The sequence below is a fragment of the Poeciliopsis prolifica genome, unplaced genomic scaffold (genome assembly GCF_027474105.1).
Source record: "Poeciliopsis prolifica strain line A6 unplaced genomic scaffold, Auburn_PproV2 SCAFFOLD001, whole genome shotgun sequence".
Lineage (NCBI taxonomy): Eukaryota > Metazoa > Chordata > Actinopteri > Cyprinodontiformes > Poeciliidae > Poeciliopsis > Poeciliopsis prolifica.
In genome coordinates this window covers 3,894,614-3,902,793 of record NW_026562376.1, presented here as the reverse complement: position 1 = coordinate 3,902,793, position 8,180 = coordinate 3,894,614, and positions in this window count along the sequence as shown.

The following is an 8,180-nucleotide window of genomic DNA, read 5'->3' as shown; positions in this document are numbered from 1 at the left end:
TCTGCTGCTGCCACAACAGATTAATCCTCTTTGAGGGTGGCTGTTGTATGTATCTTTATTAAAAGTCCCACATGTTGATCTGTGAGGATTTCTCAGAGTTCAAAGTCATGTTTGCGGTAACTTTCCTCCGCAGAACTACAATGTTTTTGGTTACGTTTAAATAGTTGTCGAATCTGGTAAAGACCAGACGATGTCCGTGATCTCCTGATGTACAAAACCGGAGGATTACGAGAGGATCTCACAATGACTGCAAGTTAAATGAAGACAGGCTCAGCGACGACTGTGTCAAGATGACAGCAAAACCGAACCCAAAGAACGTTTGACCGCAAGCCCAAATGACACAGAAAACAAAAAGAGTCCATTAGTTTCCCTTCGAACATCTGAATGATGGAAATGATAATCTCTTCGTGGTTTGGCAGAGTCTGTTTTCTTCCAGAGGAAAACAAAGAAAGTAGAGAAGAAGAAGAAGCTTCCAAACCTGCGGAACACATCAACAATCATTTATTTGGAAAACAATACCTGGAAAAAACCCGGATATGTCTTCACTTCGGACGTGCTTTGAAATATTTTGGTTTAAAGTGAAAAGTCTCCGAGTTCAGCAGATAAGAAACAGACGTTCACACGGCACATATGTGACTCTATATCTGATTTAAAAGAAAACAACGTCTTTGTTTTAGGCTCTGAAGTAAATTTACCATGATTCTTTGTAAATGCAGCTGTTTCTGGGGGGCATCATCCTGAACTTTAGGGCTTTATGTGTTTTCCTAAGAGATAAAGTGAGAGGGCAGCTGCTCCTCCACACAGAAGGAAATAAAACGCAGTTGTTCATCTTCTCCTTCATTTAGAAAAACACAACTCTGTCGATCAGCGTTTCTCATATTAGGACTATTTGTAGTTAAGAATCGAGTAGACTTGAGCTGCTTTGGAAGATAACGAACGTTTTGTTTCAGCCAATAGTCTGATATAAATAATGTGATGTTAGGCGTTAAGATGCAGTTAGTCAGCGTTGCTCAGCCGCTCGTCACCTTCAGGTTGCATTCAGCAAAGCTGCAGAGTTAAAAAACTAAAACAGCCACAGTGTTGAAAAAACTAAAGTTCTGCAGCTGAGATATTAAATCAGTATCTTCAGATTTTCTTTTATATGGCCCCGTTTTAACCAATTTATCCATTATAATTTTTAAGCACAATCCTTCGGTAAGGCAACTGCAGGGTCAATCTTTGACATCACAGCAAGCAGCACCTTGTTTGCATGCAGTTCGGCGATGGACCACTAGGGGCGTCGGCAAACCCAGATTGAGAGAGACTGTTTTAGCAGGAGCATTTCTACATCTGCAGAAATCTGTTTCGTGACTCTTGGCATGTCGCAGTGTATGCTAAAAATACGCAAAGCTTCTGCTGTTATTTCACTAAGTTCTACAGTTTCCTAACTTACTGGTGAAAATATTGTTTTAGTTTAAAATGTTAAATATCAGGCGTGTCGAAGTCTGTCTGCTCTGCTCACTATGACATTAAAATAAAAACAAAAAACTTAAATAAACATGGCTAATAAAAAGAAAATAGATTGTTTTGTCATTGAAAATCTCAGACAAAAATAACACAAAACTGTTAATAAACTGTATCCATGGACCACACAGAAGTACCCCAAGGGCAGCTGTTGGCCCCCACGCCACACTTTGGGCACCATTGGTCCAACTTGAAAACAAGCTTCATGTCTTCCTGTCTGCTGCAGCTTCTCAACGGAGATGAATCTGCTGGACCCGGACGCATCGCATGTAATGCAGCCGCGTTCTTCTGTGTCACTTTAATGCTTCGACTAATTTTCCTGCTGAGAGATGAGAGACAGAAACGACTAAAACGCACCTGAACTGGGACACATCACCTGAACTGTTACAGTACAAAATGTGGAAGTGCTGAACAAGACAACCCAGTTCACTGTCAGCTCCTAATCCAGCTGGAATCCCAGTACGCCCAGTAAAGGGCTTGACCTTTAGATAATAGTTTGACGAAGATGATATGTTCCAGTGAAAGCCGGTTCTGATCCTCATGGACCAAAACAACATGGATGAGAACCAGTAATGGGTCAGTAAGTATGGCAAGACGAGAAGCACCAGTTACTTTTGTTTAATTTTGACTAAATTTTCTCTAATTGCTTCGATTCTTGTAAACAATAAACGGTTTGTAATTTTACAGAACTGTATCCAGGCCAGAGGGCTTCAAAGTTCTTCTCATTCACTCACACTTTGAAACCTTCTCTGCTGAGTTTGGGCCGAATCCTGTTTTAACTGGTTCTCTTATCTCTCCAGTGAAGAGCTTTTGTTAAAATGTTCATAACCAAACATGCATTTCCAAATCCAGAGTCAAAGTCTCCAACTGCAAACCTTTAATCCAGAAGGCGCAGCATCTTTGAGCCGGACCAAACTCCTCTGGGCAACAACCTCTGAGCCGTTCTGCATAAAGTTAAATATGCAACAGAAATAATCCCAAAACATCCCAAACACATCTGACTGTATTATTATTTCAAATTACCTGCTACGTCTCATCCTCAACCATTTCCAACCAAAACAAATCTGCACATTTCTCCTCTTACATCCCAATCGAGCTTCTGCTTTAACCATGTAACTAAACTGAAACTGACCAGAGGTCAGTCATTTGCCATCATAACACGGTTGGAGAGGGAAATAAAACAAACAGCAGCAGTGAAAATAAATGATCCGTGAGCGTGGAGAGGCTATTAGGAGAGAGTTAAACCAAACGCTCACTGATCTGTCATTTCCTGACCCGTCTGCACTAAACAGGCCAACGGAGGCAGCCTCTGTTTACTCAGACTTAAATTAAAGGACGGATTTATTTCAGCAGAGGAAACCGAAGTCCTAAATGAATCAGACTCAACGTGAGCCAGCAGAGAAGCACTAAACGTCCTGCAGCTGCAGCCCGCAGTCTGATAACGAGATGACAGATTTACTTTGAGGCTGAAAATTAAACAAAGCACACAACTGATTTATACACAGCTCATTACACACACACACCCCCCCCCCCACACACACACACACACACCCCCCACACACACACACACACGTACAAACACACACGCACACACACACACACACCCACACACACACACACACACACACACACACACACACACACACACACACGCTGCTGCTTAACTTTGATCAGATTCAGAGGTAACCGCTGCAAAAGTTTAAAGTATCCATTCTTCGCTTTAGCACGTCTCTCAGTTGTAAAGTCATAACATCACAACTTCATTCTCCTGTTGTTCTGACTTTATTGTTGTAATATCTTCCTATATTTCTTTATTTTTGCATCATTGTGGCTAATCTGTGAATTTTATTTAGTTTTTTCTTAGTCTGGCCATGATACTGTCACGATAAAAGGTTTTAGAATTTTTTTTTACTTTGTAAAATCCTTTCTTCTGCTCATAAAAAAGAAACAAAGTAACTTTTACTCAAAATTTGTAGTTGGGAACTTTCTACTTTCACGTGGATACAATTTTACAGTGGTATTTCACTTGTATCTAAGTGGATTTTTATAAAGGTAACTACTAAAACAGGGGGTTGGAAACCTCCTCCAGGTCCGTAAAACTCTTGTTTCCCCAGAAAAAAGTTCCTCTCCTCCATCCAGCACCAGATCCAGAGCATCCTTTCCCCCAGAGGAGCTGGGAACTGTGGCTTCCTGCCCTCTCAGATCTCTTTAAAAGTAAAAAGTCTTTTCCTGGAGGAGAACTTCAGAGATGACCTCTGAACCGCGCGGTAAGGGTTCGGAGAACCTCCTCCTAATGTCTACCACGTCTTATGAATCAAAAAAACCCAAATGACAAAAGTTTTCTTCTAAAATCCTTTGAAAGGCAAAAATCAAAAAAGACTAGGAGTTGTTTTGAAGCCATCAATTCCTCCCGGAGTAAAGAAAACATCAAACCGAGTCGCTGACGCAATTTCTATCAAACGGCTTTTATGATCTCTTATTGGATTTTCATGGCTGCCAGTGAAGGATTGGACATCTAACACATCAGGTGTGTCTGTGATTTAATTTGCCTAAATGTTGACGCCACTAAACAAGCTCCAAAATGATCTGAAGAAGACTCTCTGGTGTTTATCCAAGCGTTTAGATGTTTTTCCTGTTTAGTCCAGTTTAGTGCAGGAAGATAAAATTAGCTCAGTTCTGATTCACTGGAGGATTCTTAAGTCACGAACCTGTTTGTGTAATCTGATTACAGTGGAGGTCAGTGTGAGGTTCCTTTTGTTGGCTGCTTTTATCAAAAAGCAGGAGCTGCATTCACACAAACCCACTTTATGTTGCTTTAATCCAACTCCAGGTTGTTTGTTTGGAAAGTCTGCTTTGTTTGGGGAAGTGCGAATGTGCAATAAAACTCTGACTTGGACCAGAAAAAATAACTCTGGTTTGCCGACTGACCTCGGTCTCGGTTTGGCTGCAGTGAACTCTGATGCGATAATGAACACCAAGTGGACCGGACACCGCTCCAAAAGCAGGAGGCGGACCGACCCAAGGCTGAATTAGGCTGTTTAATCCACTTTAATAGTTTGTTTGGAAAGTGGAGTTTCTTTGCGGAGGTGTGAATGTGTAATCAAACTGATTGGTACCAAAAAACACAAACTGTGATCTGCCTACAAAACTCGGTCTCGGTTCGGGTAAAGAGAACTCTGGAGCGGTTCAAATGTCCATGTGAATGTCAAACGGACCGGAGATTGCGCCGAAACAGGAAGTGGACGCTAGCGCAGGGAATTCTGGGTACAAAACCAACATGCTAGCACAGAGCTAACAGGAGAAATGGCTCATGGCTTTTAGCAAAGACGAAAGAAAAATCCGACAACAGGATCAGACTCTTCTGAGGTTCTTGTGTCGTTTCCTTCTGTGTTTCTTGGCGCGGCGTCCCGACAGGTCACAGGCTTTGCTGTTTGGTTTACTCCAACATTATGGCCAAACATGCCAACTCTTTTTGGTCTCATCTGCTCTCGTTGTTCCAGAAGTCCTGTTGTTCATTCAGATGCAGCAAAACAAAGTCATACATCCATGTTCCTCTCAAAGAGCCGCTCCGGTTCCCTCGTCTCCCTCCTCGTCCTTCAGCGAACTCTAAAACTTAATTTGCTGCAGGACAGTAAATTCTGCCAGCCTGATTCAAATCACTTTGTTTAATTTATAAAACCCAACATAACCGATGGCATAAAAGAAGGATGATTTTATGAAGACAGTTTGTTCCTGCTGGTGTAAATTTGATCAGTCTGGGTTGTTTAAGGGAACTTTTTAAAAAATGTTCAACTTCAAAATGTTCCTGTCTCTCAGTAAACAACCGCTGTATCGATAAAAGGTTGCCTGAAGGCTGATTGTGCAAAAACGATATAAAGTCTTATGAGGCTAAACAAGATGAGTGGGTTGAACCCAACACAGCTTCTCCACCACTTTTACCTCATTTTCTTTTTTTTTTTTTTTTTTGGAACGTTTTCTAAAATATGTTTATAGTCCTGAGGACCAAAAGAGCAATGAGGGATTTCTCTTTTCATCTGAAAAACAATAAAACTACCAAGCACACAATTACATGACTATAAGTAGAAAACAACATCCAGAAACATCACGCAAACACACACCGCCGTCGAACTCGGTCCAGTGCAAAAAGCAGTTGGGAAAAAGAAACAGTTTAGATAAATCTGAACCTTAAGCAACGTCTGAACCCGAAACACAAACAGTGCAGGGGTCACAGACGTTGTGCGTCCATCTCATGCCAGCTGCGTAATTTCAGTGTTGCAGTTTTAGCAGCGTAAGCAGACAGTTTAGTTAATGCTCAGAGCAGCTGTGAAACGACTGCAGAGTGATGGATGAGCCGCCGCCGCCACGGAGACGACCCCTGACATTGGGGCACTGCCGCGGGGTTAAAGCATCCAGGAGGATGTTTCTCAGCTTCTCATGCTTCAGTTGGTTTGTTACATTTGCTGAAGTTTTGAAAAAAAAAAAGACTTTTAGGAGATTTTTACTACGCTGTACTTTTTACTTTTGGGTAATTTTACTATGAAGTATTTCTACTGGAGGAAAATGTCTGGATTTTCTATCTGCAGAGTGAAAAACAAACCAAAACGTCTCCAGACTCAGACACACACCTGCAGTTTCTCTTAAAGTTTCATCAGTTTTTTATTGGAAGAAACTGATTTGGAAAAATGTATTTTGCCTGATTTTGTTAATTTTGTTTCTTATATGAATTATTGTCATTTTGGTTCTTAAAATACCAACATTATGTTTTGGTCCGTCTGATGATGTCATTTATAAGTATTAAATAATTGATCAGTTGATCAGTTCCTCAGTACTTGAGTTGACTTTTAACCAAATACCTTTTGACTCTTACTTGAGTCATTTCTTGGACTTTCACTTTTACTTGAGTAAAAATAAGTTGTGTTTCTCTTACTGGAGTGCAATTTTAGTTGCTCTTTCCACATCTGGTACTTCGTCATCCATACTTGCTCAGAATGAGGGATTGCTGCAAAATGATTGATTCAATGCCTTGTCAATATGAGGAAGTGCTGAGAAGTTAACGACTCTGACAAAGAGAAACGGCTGAAAATACAAGTGGAAAATGTCCTGCAAACCCTCAAGTTTCCTTTTGTGTGTTAAACAGGTGAGCAAACCACATGTTTCTCCGCTACTGTTGCAATGGATACCCAACCTTTGATTTTGACTTCAAACCGATCGATATTGATCTGTAATTAGACAATGCCTAAATAAATCCCTGTTCTACCTTGAAAGGTTCTGGATGTGAAGCCAAAGTGGTGTGGTTCTGATCTGGTCTGGATGAGACCCACAGCAGAGAAAACTTTATTGCTCCATACGCGTCTTACAGACCCGCCTGCCTTGTGGCCGTTGTGCCATTGTTCTAATTGGGAAAGTTTAGTCTGAGCATGTTGTGTCGATGTTTTTCTTCCCTTCCCGCAGAGGCAAATCATCACACCCGGGTCGTTACGCAACTTCAGAGCGCCGGGAGGCAGCAAGGTTCTGTGTGGACATGCAAAACGGTCCCACAGGGACCTAAAGTGGGTCCACAGGCTGGAGTTAGTGAGAACCACCGTCTCTGAACCAGCACTGATTCTCTCTGCTGGAGATTCAAACTATGTCAGAAACCAGAAAAGGAACAAAAGTAATTAGTTGTGAAAGCAAAGGTGTCCCAAAGTACAGACATCAATTTGTAAATTCTTCTTTATTAGACAAAATAATTTGATTGTAATTTCATTTTACTTTGAAGCACAAACATCCTGCAACATGCAAACATTGTTTATTGACAGTTTTTCTCTTTTCTGCCTTCCTGCAGGTGAGCAGCAAACTTCTATGGTGTCGTCTTCCATTTTTATCCTTCTTTGCTTTAAACATTCTCCATTTTATTTTCTGTCTATTGCAAGATTAGCTGTCGTCATAGCAACCTTCCAGACCTCTCGGGTCTTCTGGTTCTGCTCTGCATTCCCAGAACCAGAACCAAACAAGCAGAAGCAGCATTCAGCTTCTATGCGCCACAAATCTGGAACAAACTTCCAGAAAACTGGAAAACTGCTGAAACACTGAGTTCCTTTAAATGTAGGCTAAAAACCCAGCTGGTTAGTTTCTATTGAAACATTTCGATGTGCAACGACAGAACTTGACTAAATGTATTTACTGCTTTTCTCAGTTGCTGACTGTGTGATGTCCTCTGACTTTGTATGTTTTCATAAAGTACTTGGACCTGCCTGGTCGCTGAAATGTGCTGTAGAAATATTTCTACTTGCTCTATTCTTTCAAACTGAAAACAAAAGCCTCTCAAAAGACGAGGTGTGGGTTTTTCTGCTCAGTACCTTCAAAACTGGATGGTTCAGTGATCAAGGAGCCTGAATTTTTTCCATGTTGAAACTTTTATCTAGACCACATCTTAGGAAAAAGACATTTCTGTTTCGATTTGTCTCTTCATCCAGATCCTAAGAAGTTTCAGCAGCTTGAAACTAATGTTGACGTTTTGCATCAAAACCAGACAAATTGGTAATGTTCCTGTTCACCGTCTGCGCCTGAGAGTCCAGCGCTGCGTTTGAATCTCGTCTGGGATTGACTGGAGAGTGAAACGGAGTAATGGGATTATCCGGTTTGGGAAGGAGTGACAGACGGACGAGTAACTTCCAGGTCTGTGGAAGAGGCTTATG